Source organism: Rhinolophus sinicus, chromosome 15 (assembly GCF_057876585.1).
Source record: "Rhinolophus sinicus isolate RSI-liver-muscle chromosome 15, RSI-T2T, whole genome shotgun sequence".
Lineage (NCBI taxonomy): Eukaryota > Metazoa > Chordata > Mammalia > Chiroptera > Rhinolophidae > Rhinolophus > Rhinolophus sinicus.
This window is the reverse complement of record NC_142515.1, coordinates 98,018,856-98,032,450: the sequence shown is the minus strand read 5'-3', so window position 1 is coordinate 98,032,450 and position 13,595 is coordinate 98,018,856. Positions and strand designations below refer to the sequence as shown.

The 13,595-nt window shown below is 41.7% G+C and overlaps 1 protein-coding gene across 7 annotated transcripts in view; it reads right to left on the bottom strand.

The window, feature by feature from the left end:
* The window catches only part of PALLD (palladin, cytoskeletal associated protein), a 372,024-nt gene that overhangs the window by 241,823 nt on the left and 116,606 nt on the right, over positions 1-13,595 (bottom strand). The window contains exon 1 of one of the 7 annotated variants that reach the window (XM_074338298.2): positions 8,107-8,451. The exons of the other annotated variants lie outside the window; for them this stretch is intronic. The gene's annotated coding sequence lies outside the window, so the exon portion shown is untranslated. Of the gene's footprint in view, positions 1-8,106; positions 8,452-13,595 lie in introns of those variants that run through there. 7 annotated transcript variants of the gene reach the window in all.

Sequence of the window (13,595 nt, the reverse complement as noted above, 5' to 3'; positions counted from 1 at the left end):
CATATGGTTGCATCTGGAAAGGCCCCAGGGAGGCAAGCTTTAAATCTGGAGCTATAGAGATTGACAAAATCAGGGGCCAGATCTTATCCAAGAGTTGAATGGAGAGCCAAGACAGAGTACTCAAAAGGGGTGAGTCAAATAGGTGGGCAAAATAAAGGGTACCAAAGCAAGACTGAAACAGGGCTGGGTGGCAGGTTCTGAGAGCCACGGTCATGTTTCCAAGGTAAGTGGGGAGCCTTCTTGCACAACTACCTGGATTCGATGTCTGGTTTTTATGTGCCAGCTTTGCCACAGGGCAAAGGCAGGTGTGATGCATTTAAAATGTCTATTCTGGAAGGGATGCTGTAAGAGAGGGTTTCTTTGAATATGATCTACTGACACCTCAAAACCCTCTTAGCTACTTATTAAAATGCAGGTTCCAAGACTCCATGAATCAACATGACTTGGAGCAGGGTTTCAGAATTGTAATTGTGACAAGCACTCCCTACCCCCCCCCCCACCATACACACACCCTCATGAGATTTTTAGGAATTCTAAGGTTTTAAAGCCACTGAAATATAATAAAGTATGAGGAATTTAAAGACAGGAAACTTGGGTTCTATTATTGACTGTGTGATTTGGGGAGACCTCATTGAGCCTTAGTTTCTTCATCTTTAAAATGGGGATAATGTATTTCTTCACCATGGTTGCTTAAGCTAAACGGAGATCAAAGCGGTCTGTACATGCAAATGTTTGGAATTATCACGTTTCTGAGCCACAGTGAAATCTTGAGGACTCCCATCATTGTACCTAGGACAGGTCTGGACTTTGTTATCCCAGAATTGAACAGTGGTATAGCCATTAGCTATGTCTCCTGGAAAGCTCTCCAATGGTCTCTTACTTTATCTAGCACTTACAACTCTGTCTGCTGGTCAGTTTGAGTGTCGGCATTGGGAAATGGACTGTGGGCTTTTCAAGTTCTGGAATCATGACGGAGAAGTGCTCTGAGGGGCCAGATGTCTCAGGGGTCTGCTCCTCTATGGGTGTATTCCAGGGACTTTTCATGTGCTAAGCTACTTGGGACAGTAGCTGGGGTTAAGAATTAAGAAATGGTAGAATAGGATTAGAGTCCCAAGTGAGTTGATGAATCGGAGAAGTAGTTAGGAACAAAGGAAACAAAGTGCTCAATAGGAAAAGTTCTGGATGATACATGGAGGAAATGATTATTATCACAAACACAGGCTAAGCAATGTCCAGCCAAATGAGGATAATAAGCTGAAAATGATCCAATGAGGTCTGGCGGTCACTTAAAACATGAGCGTGAAAGTTGGCTGCATTAACTGACGCACAGTTTGAAGGAACTGTGAGGTAATCGTCACTTTATCATACCTTTATGAGACTTCTTTGTCCAGTTCTGGACTTCACAGTTTGAGAGGCATGGAGTCCTTGGACACAGTTCAACAGATAGAAATAAAGATGATGAAATTGTTGGAGAACAACGAGGAAAAGCAAAAGGATCTGGTATTATTTAACCTAGAGAAAGAGAGCTAAGGGGAGACTTAACTCTTCCAGTCCATGAATTAGAGTTGAGAGTGACCGATTTTTGCTGTATTCTGTTGAAGAGTGAACAGACTTAAGTTCAGTCAAAGGGATGTAGGTTAAGGAAAAGAAAACATTTTTTTGCGATGAATGTTAAGAGTCTGAACAGGCTCTTGTGGCAAGAAAAAGACCCCTTTCTAAAACATCGACCCTGAGACCACACCAGCCTGGGGGATGTGGATGTGACAAAACGCCGATTTTAAACTATTTTGAAAATTGGAAGGAAAGACAATACTGACTGGATTTGGAATCAGCCCCAGCTCTGGCCCAGAGCTGTGATTTGGGGCAGCCAATGAACTGCTCTGGTCCTTAGTTTCTGCATCTGTAAAATAACGGTAACAGCCCAGATGACCTCCAAGGTATTTTTTTCTCAGCTCTAAAAAGTCACGTTATGTAATGTGCAAGAGTAATATGGTGGCTGTTAACATGTGCAAGTTTTCCTTCCAATAAAGTGAAAATAGTAAACATCCTGGGTGGGGGAAAGGGGAGCATTTGCTCTGGGCTGGGTGGACTGATGCCATGGGCTGGGGTGGTCTTTGTGGGGGTTTATCTGGTTCTGAGAGAAAAGGTACAGAGGAGAATGCAGGGCATTCCTGAGAAGGGGTATGCCCGGAACAGAAGGGGCATATAAGAGGTGCCAATAAGCCACGTAGGAATGAGGGCAAGAAAGAGAGAGAGTTCTATGGGGTGTGAACAGCACAAGCTAACAAAGATGAAGCCTTAGCTAAGAGACCCAGCTACACCCTAGGACCTGGGCTAGACTGAAAAGCCGATAAGGCCACTCAACGGATTGCCAGGAGATCAACTGCAACCCAAAACCAAGAGGACCAGGTCTATATTCAGGTAGGAGAGGTCTCGATTCTTCAGAGACCTAAAGGTCTAAAAGCTCACAGGCTTTTGGAGCGAGACAGACTTGGTTTCCATCTTGCCTCTGCTACTTATTACCCATGTGATCTTGGGCAAGATGCTTATTCTTGTTAGAGCATAACTTCCAGATAATAAAACGGGGATAACAGATCTACCTCATAATAATTTTATGAGGATTAACCATGATTATGTGCCTGACACATAGCAAGTACGGAAAAACTGCTGTAATTCTGAGTTGGTCCTGGGAATGGAATTAAGGCAACAGAAGAAGAAACTCCTGTGACCTCATGGTTTATTGGGCCTGAAACTGGACTACGACTACTAACTAATGATCCAAACTAAATTCTTCATAGCATGTTCACCTATGTTCCTCTATCTGAGCCTCAGGAATATTTAACTTTGAAGGAGGTATCCTGACTACTCCATTTCAAAGAGGAGACACTGTGGCTTCGAGGACATAATGCCTTGTCCAAAGGCAGTCATTAAGTTGTAGTTATGCTAGTTATTCAAGTCTTCTGACTTCAAAATCATTATTCTTTTCCTAACATCTAATTTCATGGGAGAGAAACAAGAACACTGGAGAGCGATTGGTGCTTTAAAAGTATAACCAAGTGAGCCGAATAGTGTGAGACTGAACTTGTACTTTGGTCTGATTGCTGGAAGTTGTTCCCTACAAGTCCCTTGTCCTTGAAAGGTTGCTAGATCCTAAGCCTCTCCTCCCATCCCCCGTCTGCCGCCAAGCCCGCCAATACAAGCAAAGCAAGAACTAGATAAGCACAGCTTTCTGTTTGTCACGCTTACTGAATGAAGAGAATTCTTCTGTTTGTGTCTTTAAATAGAATCATTACCAATGATCTGTAGTCATCACTCTCTCCAGGAGCCCTTAACAAACCTTAAGACCATTACTGAGTCACTTAGCTCTTTTTTCCTCATAGCTGAGTAACCATCTCTCTGATCTCTCCTCACAGGATTCCTTTCCAACCAGCAAAGCATGCCTGTGACTCTCCTCTCCTACTTTAGATATTGATCCCAGGACCAGACATTCACTTCTAGTGAGGCAAGACTCACTGCTTCTGAGCCGAGAGGATGGATCTCACTGCCAAGCATTGACAGTGTAGCTCCTCTTTTCTTTCTCACCCTAGAATGCACTCAGATACTCTCTGGGACCCTCTCCTGCTTTGGGATTATTAAAAAAATTACAAGGGCTGATATTTTAAAAATAGTTTAGAGTCCTGCTGGACGTAAGGACTATGACTAAGTGATTTCTTCAAGTCCCTTCCAGCCAGTGATTCATCAGACATAGACTTTTAAGCTGGAATGGACTGTTATATTTTGGGCCAAATGTCTCATTTTTGCAAATAAGGAGTGTGAGGACCATGGAGGTTAAGAGTTGTGGAAGCTGCTTGCTACAGTGGAGAGAATATGGGATTTGAAGTTAGAAGTTCTGGACCTGAGGCCAAACTCAACCAGCCACATGCTGTGTGACCCTGAGCAAGTCATTAACCTCTAGAGCTTCAGTTTCCATACTTGTGAAGTGAAATAATACTACGTGCTCTACCTGATTCCTAGTGTAGTTCTGAGAATAATATATCATATTTATGAAGGACAAGGCAAAATGCAATAAACTACTTGATCAATACATTGCACCATTAAGTAGCTTAAGTTCAAGGTCACCCTGTGGCAAAACCAGGATTCTCAATTCCGGTTAATTCAATTTTCCTCACACAATGCTGCCTTCTTGACATTTTTCCAATTCTATAGTTGTAAGATTTTTTTTTTCATAAGCCACAGCACTAATTTGATCTCCACATGCTTTCCTTTAAACCCTTAGATATACATAGATTCAAACTGCGGGAATCCAGACTGGCTCAAATGGATTATAGACCAGCAACTTTTAAAGACTTGGAGGAGCTCTCTCAAGCAGCCTTCCATTACATCATGGTTATGGCCCTCAGACCTTGGATTGATAGCTTCCGAGGAACTGGGTATATTCATCAGCTAGCTTTCCCTGTAGCTTCGCTAACTAGTTTCATAACATCAAACCAGACATTGGAGATGGCTATTTGATAGCTTGTAATGGACTATTAGGCTACAGCATGTACCTTGAAGATTGAAATAGCAAAGTAAAGTGATAATAGACAGTCGCAGTTCGTGCTGGACAGAGATTTGGGAACATGTTCAGTGGTAATAGGTGGTTTACTGTGCCAATTTGTGGTAGTCCACATAGGAGAGGCAAGGGATGGCAGCTTGGTCTCACAAATGAAAGGTGGGCCCAAGGGTCATGTGTTTTCATGGACCACTAATGGAAGGGGCTACTGGGCTCTGAGCCCCACCATCAGTATTAATGCACTGGAAAAGGTCCACTATGTTTCATTTGGCCTCATTCTTTATCACAGGGTATAATGAGTCCCCCGGAGGTTAACCAAATTCATCTCTCCCACGCATCAAGAGACATACGTATGCTGCCATGCTGACTTATATGGCTCTCTGGTACAATGAGGTACCTCTTTCATAACTGATGTCTCCCCCAAGTTGGGCGTGGAAACTCATTCTTTCCATTATTGGAGAGAGTCACATCTCTTCTTTGACAATGGTTTTTGGCCCCCAGAGAGCACAACAGAGATATCCTAGTTTTCCCTGTTTTCTTAAGCATAAAAAATGTTTCAAATTTCAGAAATAATGGTGAGGTCAAGCCGACCATACATAGAGAATATAGCTGTTTTCTCTAGGCTTTAATAAAAAAGAAAGAGGGGGGGGGGGATATAGTGAGCCAGTTCAGCCAACAATTTCCATGTTTAAAAAAAAAAAAGTTCAAGTTGGAGCCATGTGGTCTCAATAAAGTAGTAAAATATATTTTCTTTACCCTACACTTCATGTGCCCATAACCTTCCTTTTAAATCATCTCTAACCAGCCCCAAATCACTGACCACAAATCATTTGGTGGCTTTGGTCTCTAGGCAATGGAATGTGCTGGAGTAGACGGGGAGTCGCTACCACGAGTGCTGAGAGGGAGCTTCCAGTCCCTTTGCGCAGGCACACAGACCCCAGCAAAGCCCTGCAAGGGTTCCGCACTGAGATAGCACATGACATCATAGCTCAATCATGCAGGAAAAAAACTGCAACGGCTGCAGAATAGCACAACATGCCACAAACCACAGTGGGCAGATAAAGCCGAAGAACAGCTTTTCTTATGAAAACATTCACGAATACCACAGGCAGCTGGCAGAGACACGTTTAATTACATTTACAGAAACCCATTGTATCCATCAACCCCACCATCTTTGGAGGTGACCAACAAATGGGAAGGTCACTGAAGCCCATCTTCGAAATGGGAAAGCCAGGAGAGCTCGAAGTTTATGTCACTGCTTTTCATAATGTGTGTTATGACGAGATCTGACCCAGCTGTAAAATCACTTGATAGGCTTTGAAAGGATTTCCAAGTGAACTAGGCCTTAATAAGAAACCAATCTTTAAATGTACAGCTGGAAATTAAGTGCAGCTGAAGGTGTGAGAAATCAATTATTCAATTCATGATTAATTTAAGAGACACCAAACTTGTCCTGGGCCTAAACAAAGCTCACGCAACTGCCATCTGCTATCACATCCGAGGACCCAGTCTTGTATTTTCCAAGTGCCACTGGAATTTTTTTTTAAAAGGAACTGTTCAAAGATTTGAGTATAGACACTTTGAAGGGATGGTAAATGTACTGAGGGTGACTTTAGGCTCTTCAGAGAAACAAAATTCAACACAAGACTATATTAGTAAAGTATGATAAAAGCTCAAGGGGAAAAAAAACTGTCCAAATAAAAATGCTCTTTTAAAGAGTACTTAAACATCAGCTTACAATAATTGCTAGAGTGGGAGTTTGAAAGCAGACTGTGCAGAATCTTCTATGAGACAAGAAGGATATGCCTGAAAAGACCCATGGACTTTTCTAATTTTAGCCCCAGAGAACCATCCTTGCTGCTAATTCTAGTCTGTGATTTCACCTGAGTGAAGGGAGCTTTTCTATAGAGGAAAAAATAAAACAGCAAACCCACACAACAAACAGTAAATGAAAACATTGTAGTAATTTCAAGTAGGTCTCCTCCCTAAAGGAACAATGAGAACTTACATAGTAGCTAGAGACACTAATGTCTAGTAGCTATAATCTTCTCAGAAACATGTTATTTTATAGCCTGGTAATGTATCTGGCAATAACCTTTTTCATCAGACACCCAAGGATAACTTTCCATTTCAGTTGGGGGATGAGGGGAAAGCTCAAATGCAGGCTCATAATGTCTTCATGTAACCTCTAAAGCAACGGTCAGAGAAAAGGCAAGACTCTTGGATTACTGGAAATAACCTGTTTGCCATTATGTGTGCAATTATAAGATAGGACTTGCCTGAAATTGCTGGGTTCAGTAGAGATTTCCCATGGATTTATCAGCAACAGAAATAAACAAGCATTCCACTGAGCTCCACTTGGAAGTGTGAGAAGGGCTATGGAGTCTTTTCCATCATGTGGACAGGAATTCAACTTAACCTACCGGGGTTTGAAAGTGCATTCCAGTATCCTGATGATTTTCATCATCAGAAAGTTGAAAACAAAGTTCAGCCCCCCTTCTCAGGTGGTCCTCCCCCTTTGCCCTAGCCACACACCCCATCTCCCCTCTCCTTCACCAACAGCCTATCTGCTGTCAAGTGAGAGGTGACTTAATCACCTGTGCGGAGCTCAGGTGTCAGGGTTTTTATGCTTGGAGTGCAGGTAGATTGGGGGAAATCTCTCTTTAAAAGGCATGCTGGTTACCTCTGCATTAGTTCATTTCAAGAATTCACCAAAATGGATCTTTATAAAAAATAGTGGCAGCGTGCTTTCCATAAAAACGAATGCAGAATGTCAATTTTTCAGTGTAGTCTTTCCATGGTAGACGAGTCATCAGGAATGCATTCTTCCCTATTGTATTCTGCCTGCCACTTGTTCCCTGAGAAACACAGCCAACTGAATTCTAACGACGGCAGGGACCCCATCCAAAGGGCTTCGAGAACAAGAGAAGGAGAATGGAACATTTGAATTTGTTAGACAAAGGACTGCAATCAAGTGAAACCCAACAAAACACAAACAAACAACTTTCAGGCCACTGAAGAGCAACAGGTGTGAAAACGCCCAGATTTGTCATGGGAAAAAATCACCAAAACCTGCCGTTAAAGGGTTTCCAGCTAAAGTTCATTCGGCAACTAAGCAGCAATTAGGCTGTCAGAGACTGCTTGCTTTGAGAAAGCTTCCTCCTAATTCAACCCGGAACGGAGCAGATCACAAAAGAATTAGAAAGGGTACAAACCAACCTGGTGCAAACCGCTCCAGGCATATAAACGCTTGAAAGAGAAACTTCTATCAAAATATCCATTAAAAAAAAAATGTGGAAAAAAAAGGGGGAGAAATTCAACCTCACGCTTCTCTCCCCTCCCCCACCCAACTCTAACAACAGAAGAGTCGCGCGGAGCGGGACCCACCACCCCGCCCCCTAAAAGCGGTCAGAGGAAAACCGTGGCGGCAGACGGTCCTCTGAGCCCGCCACCAGTAAACACCCAGGACACATGAGGACCTGCATACTACTGCCCCGAAACGCTGCAAAGCATTATTTCCTGCACCGCTACATGCATGTAATGCTCTCACTTACCAGCTGAGCAGGAAACACCCTCTGCCCCTAAAGAAGTTCCTCTCGGGGGTCTTTCAGATCTCAGCTAGTCCCAGCTTGCAGCTTCAGGGCTCAGAATTCAGTCTGGTTGGCAGAATACAACGCAGAAAAGGAACGGGCAGCCGAGCGGCCAAAAGCCTGGCCCCTTGCAGGCTGCGATGAAGACGTCTTCGCGTCCTCGGGCTCCCGGGAAGCCTCCTGGCGGCGAGGCAGCCGCGAGCAGGCTCGGTGGAGGCGGCCCGACTGCAGCCGCGCCGAGTGCGCCGCGTCTCGCCGAGGGGCCGCGTGTGCACGGGGGTGTCAGAGAGGGGGCTGCTGGGGAGGGGGAGAGGGTGTGTCCAGGGGAGGAATGCTGCTAACTTCCAGAAATAACACTGAGAGGGGACTGAGGGCGATCCATCTCCCCTTACTCCAAGCCCTTATAACACTTACAAAGACTTTTGCTTTGGGGGATTGCAATCACCCGTGGAGAAGGTAATAAGCGAGCTCCACCCACGCTTTCTAAACCTAGTTCAGCTGTGGTCTGAAGCGTTTCTTAAAGACCTCTGATCATTTACTCGACCAAGACACCTTGGAGGGAAATCCAGGTGGTGACTAGTAGTGAATTTGTTTCACTTATAAAATAAATCAATTTCTATCTTGAACTTCTTTATATGCCCATCCACGCAGGGGGGATCTTTCAGTTACACTCTCCATCTACATTATTTCTCGTGAATTAAATTGCTTCTCTGATGCTGCCTTACTGCAAAGCTATAAATTAATTACTACATTACACATGAAGCCCCTAGGAAAAGAAATGCCAAGAATAAATCTGTTTTTTGTTCTTTTTTATGTTGAACAAGTCTGTCATTAATCAAGTCTTTCCACCAATATCTAGGAACAGACCCAAGATTGCAACTCATTGAGAGCTGAACATGTGCGTACGTCTGCTTGTCCTACGGTCTTTCTCTGCCGCATTATGTCATCGTGACTTAGTCACTGCACAGATATTATGGAGACAATGTGAGAAATAAAAACCAACCCCGTTTAATAAAGACTTACCTATTGCCAACTGTAACCAATTGGCAGATAGGGCCTAATTTTTAAGCATTTAAAAAGATTATTTCACTCTTTCCATTGTTTTCTGTCTTCGAATCACAGAATTGCCTGTCATGGGAAACAGAAACCCAGGATTGTATTTGGAAATTTAAGAAAGAGACTCATAAGGGACCCATGAAGCTATTAATTTTAGTGTAGCATATAAAATGTCAAAGGAATGACAAATTCTTGAAGTGAATTAGAAAACGTATCAGAAAGTGTGTTCCCGAAATAGAATTACGTAGGGAGATCCAAAATAGAGATAATGTAAAAAAAAATCTTTTTTTTTTTAAATGAAAATAAAATGATGAGAGTTTACTATATATCTTTAGCCCACTTTTATTATCCTGAGGAAGTGACAAGTAATGAAATATTGAAGTTATTTTTCTCCATTATTAAATTCTCCCCTTCCTTTGAGAATCAATGTAAAGTTAGTAAGGATGAGTTTGTTTTTCAAACTGAGAATATTCTGGGTTTGGCAGGTTCAGTCTCTACTTGTATGTCATTAGGTCCTTTTATTTTGTAACTCTACACTTCATTTGTAGGGTTTTACTAGAGTCACTGAATAACTGAGTTAAGTGCTTTTGTTCATCTGAAAGGCATCACTGTAAAGCAAGGTGGCCTTGTCAGGTGGGTCTCGCTAAGATACATTTCAGATTCTAACCACCTTTCTCATCTCCAGGAAGGGGTGTTAGAACAATCTTTCCTCTGTGAATTAGAGAAGCGTTTTATAGATTAAAATGCCCAGGCAAAAGCAGGACAAAACATTGGGGTTAGGGGTTCAGTATGTGGTCACCACCAGCACAGAAACCTGAGTAGCCCCTTCAGCTGCCTTTGCTAAAACTGTGAATATTTTTCAAGTGTGCAATGTACTGAAGACATCCAACATATTAAATGTGTTTGTCAAAGATGACGCCCCCTTCAGTGGTCCTGCCTGTTTGCTTGTGCAGATGAGACTGAAGGGGTGGATAAAGTTTCTGCAGTCCCTGCACACCATCTACACAAGGAGCCTGTGGGGGCAGAGCCCCAGAAAGTAGTTTCCAGGCGCTCGGCCTCACATAGACAGGTGCTGGCTCAGGTAGTAAATGGCCATCAACTGTGATTGCATGGCCATCAGCTGTGGCTAGTTGGCCGTCAGCTGTAACCAGTGAGCCATTGGCCACTAATATAACTGCTACGCTAGCAGAGGGAGAGAGAGAAGAAATGGGGGCTAGCAATAAGATGGTGGCTAGGCTGGCAAGTGTGGATGGCAGTTTGCGGACAGTGTGGATCCAGCCTCCAGTGAGAGTATAGTGCCGCCAGAGAGAATTTAGTGGTATGACTCCCCTACCTATGGCTCCGTGGGTGTTCCTTTTTGGCCTCACCATATCCTGTGTTCTTGTATGGGGGGTGGGAGCAGAGACTCCGCATGACTCCCCGCACGACAGAGCCTCTCTTTTGGGTGGCAGCTATTAGTGGTGTGAAATGTTTCTGGAAACTCTGCCTTTTGTTTCTGTGCCTGGCCCATTTGCTTGCACTCCAAATGAGAACTATGCCGATGCTGACGGTTCTATAGAGCTTCCTGGGTCAGGAGAGGGAATGGTGACAGTGTTCTCAAAGTGTGTGATCTGTGGAGCAGGAGTTTCAGAGGGGGATGGGGGGACTTATGGAAAATGCAGATTCCCTGGGTCCTACTCAGAACTACTGAATTAGGGTCTGTCTGAGGACCAGCAGATCAGCCTGTGTGTGTGTGTGTGTGTGTGTGTGTGTGTAACTGAATGTTCTGACTAAGTGACACATTGATCTAATTTAAATAAAGGAATATACACTGCAGTCTCCTTCCCACCACTGTTTCCCATAGGTCTAGTCCATACATCTCATAGGTAAACTCCTGATATTCGTGTTTTCTGTAGACTTCCAGGTTTCTTTATGCACTTACCTGCAAATATAAATCCTTACTCTTCCTTCTTTTTTTCTCAAAAATACTATGTGCAGAACTATATATATTTCCTTAGATAAATGCACCACAATTTATTATATCAGGCCCCGATGATAGACGTTTGAGTTCTTTCCAATATTTTGTTGTTAAACAATATTACAAACTCCCACATATAACGTTTTACACTTGTGCAAGTACACCTATGGTATTAATTTCACAGTGGGGTTCCTGGATTCTGCATTTCTAACTTCGCTAGATACAGCCAAACTGCCCTTCAAAGGGCTACGCCAGTCGATACTCCCACAAACAATGTTGACTAATGCTTACTTCCCTGCGGCCTTGCCAACAGAATGTGTAATCAAACTTCTGGGCGTTTGCCAATCTGATAGGTGGAAATTGATGTCTCAAGATAGTTTGACTTGCATTGCTCTGATTTTGAGTGAGATTGAGCAACGTCTTCATAAGTTTAAGAACCAATTCTATTTCCTTTGTTGTGCCCTCTGTTTATATACTTTCCCCATATTCTATTAAGTTCAGGGTCTATTTCTTTCTAGATTTCTTGAAACTCCATATGTATTAAGAAAAGTATCCCATTGTATTATGAGTTACAGATTGCTTTCTCATTTTGTTATTTGGCTTTTGATTTGGCTTGTGGTATTTTGTGGACATGCAAAAGTTTCTAATTTTTATGTAGTCACAGAAAGTATGTACAAAGGACTTTCCTCTACCACATGCGCTAGTGATTTTATTTTTTTACATTTGAACATTTGGTCCCTTAGTATTTTATCCTGTTCAGTTTATAAGGTATGGATCACGCTTTATTTTGTTCCAATTAATGATCTTGCTGTTCCACTACCACTTCAAAAAAAATAACTTAAAAAATTTAAAACTGTTTTTAAAAGCACATACACATAACATAAACTTTACCATCAAGATTCATCCATGTAGTGGCACCTGACAGGATTTCCTTCTTTTTAAAGGCTGAATAATATTCCATTGTATGGATAGACCACATTTTGTTTATCCATTCATCTATGGATGGACATTTAAATTCCTATAACCTCTGGGCTATTGTGAATAATGCTACTATGAACATAGGTGAGCAAATATCTATTTGAGATCCTACTTTCAAGTCTTTTGGATACATACCCAGAATTGGGATTGATGCATTATATGATGTCTATTTTTTTATTTTTTGAGGAACCTCTATACTGTTTTCCATAGCAGCTGTACCATTTTACATTCCTACCAACAATACAGATGGGTTTCGATTGCTCTACATCGTTGCGAACGCTGTTATTTTCTGTTCTCTCTCTCTCTCTCTCTCTCTCTCTCTCTCTCTCTCTCTCTCTCTCTCTCTCTCTCTGTGCTTTGATAGTGACTAGTCTAATGGGTATGAGCTGATGTCCCATTGTGGTCTTGATTTGAATTTCTCTAATCATTAATGATGTTGAACATCTTTTCATATGCTTTTTGTCCATTTGAATATCATCTTTGGAGAAATGTCTATTCAAGTCCTTTGCCCAATTTTTAATCAGGTTATTTTCTGTTGCTGCTGAATTGTAAGAATTATTTATATACTATGATATTAATCCCTTATCAGATATATAATTTGCAGATATTTTCTCCTATTCCTTAGGCTGGCTTTTCACTCTGTAGATTGTGTCCTTTGATGCACAGAAGTTTTTCAAGTTGGCTGTAATCCCACTTGCCCATTTTAGCCTCTGTTGCCTGCACTTTGTCCTACTACCACTTTACAATAGTAATCTTTTACTTACTGTTCTGAGGTGCCATTTTTAACATATATTAAATTCCTGTATAGAGTTGGGTCTATTGTGGACATTTTATTCTGTTTCCTTGGTTGATCTCTTAGCTCCAAGTGCCACTTCCACACTGTTTGAATTATCGAGGCTTTTAATTTTAATATCTCGTGGGCCTCATTCTCTCATTGCTCTTCTCTCTCAGAGTTTCCTGTTTTTCCTTATGAACTTCAAAGTGAACAAATAACAATAGAAACCCCTATTGTTATTTTTTAAGTTAGAATTAAAGTTAGGTAATTAAAGAGAATCAACATATTTACATTGTCAAGTTTTCCTAGCCAAGAAAAAGGTAGATCTTTTCATTTGTTCAAACCTTATTTTTTTTGGCCTTCCGGAATGTTTTACAGTTTTCTTCATATGTGCCTCGGACATTTATTGTTACATTTCTTCCTAGCTATTTTATCTTTTTATTACTACTGTAAATGGAGTCTTTTCTCTCATTACATCTTCCAACTGGATGTAATCATCTAATTATAGGGTGTTCATTTTGTACCTTCTATCTTACTAAATTATCTTATTGTTTATAGGTATTTCTCAGTTCTCTTATATTCCTAACCATGTAATAATATCATGTGAAAAGAAAGATTAACTTTCTGCTTTCTAATTTTTATATTTTTAATTTCTTTTCTAATGTCATTGTTTATTAGGTCTAGTAC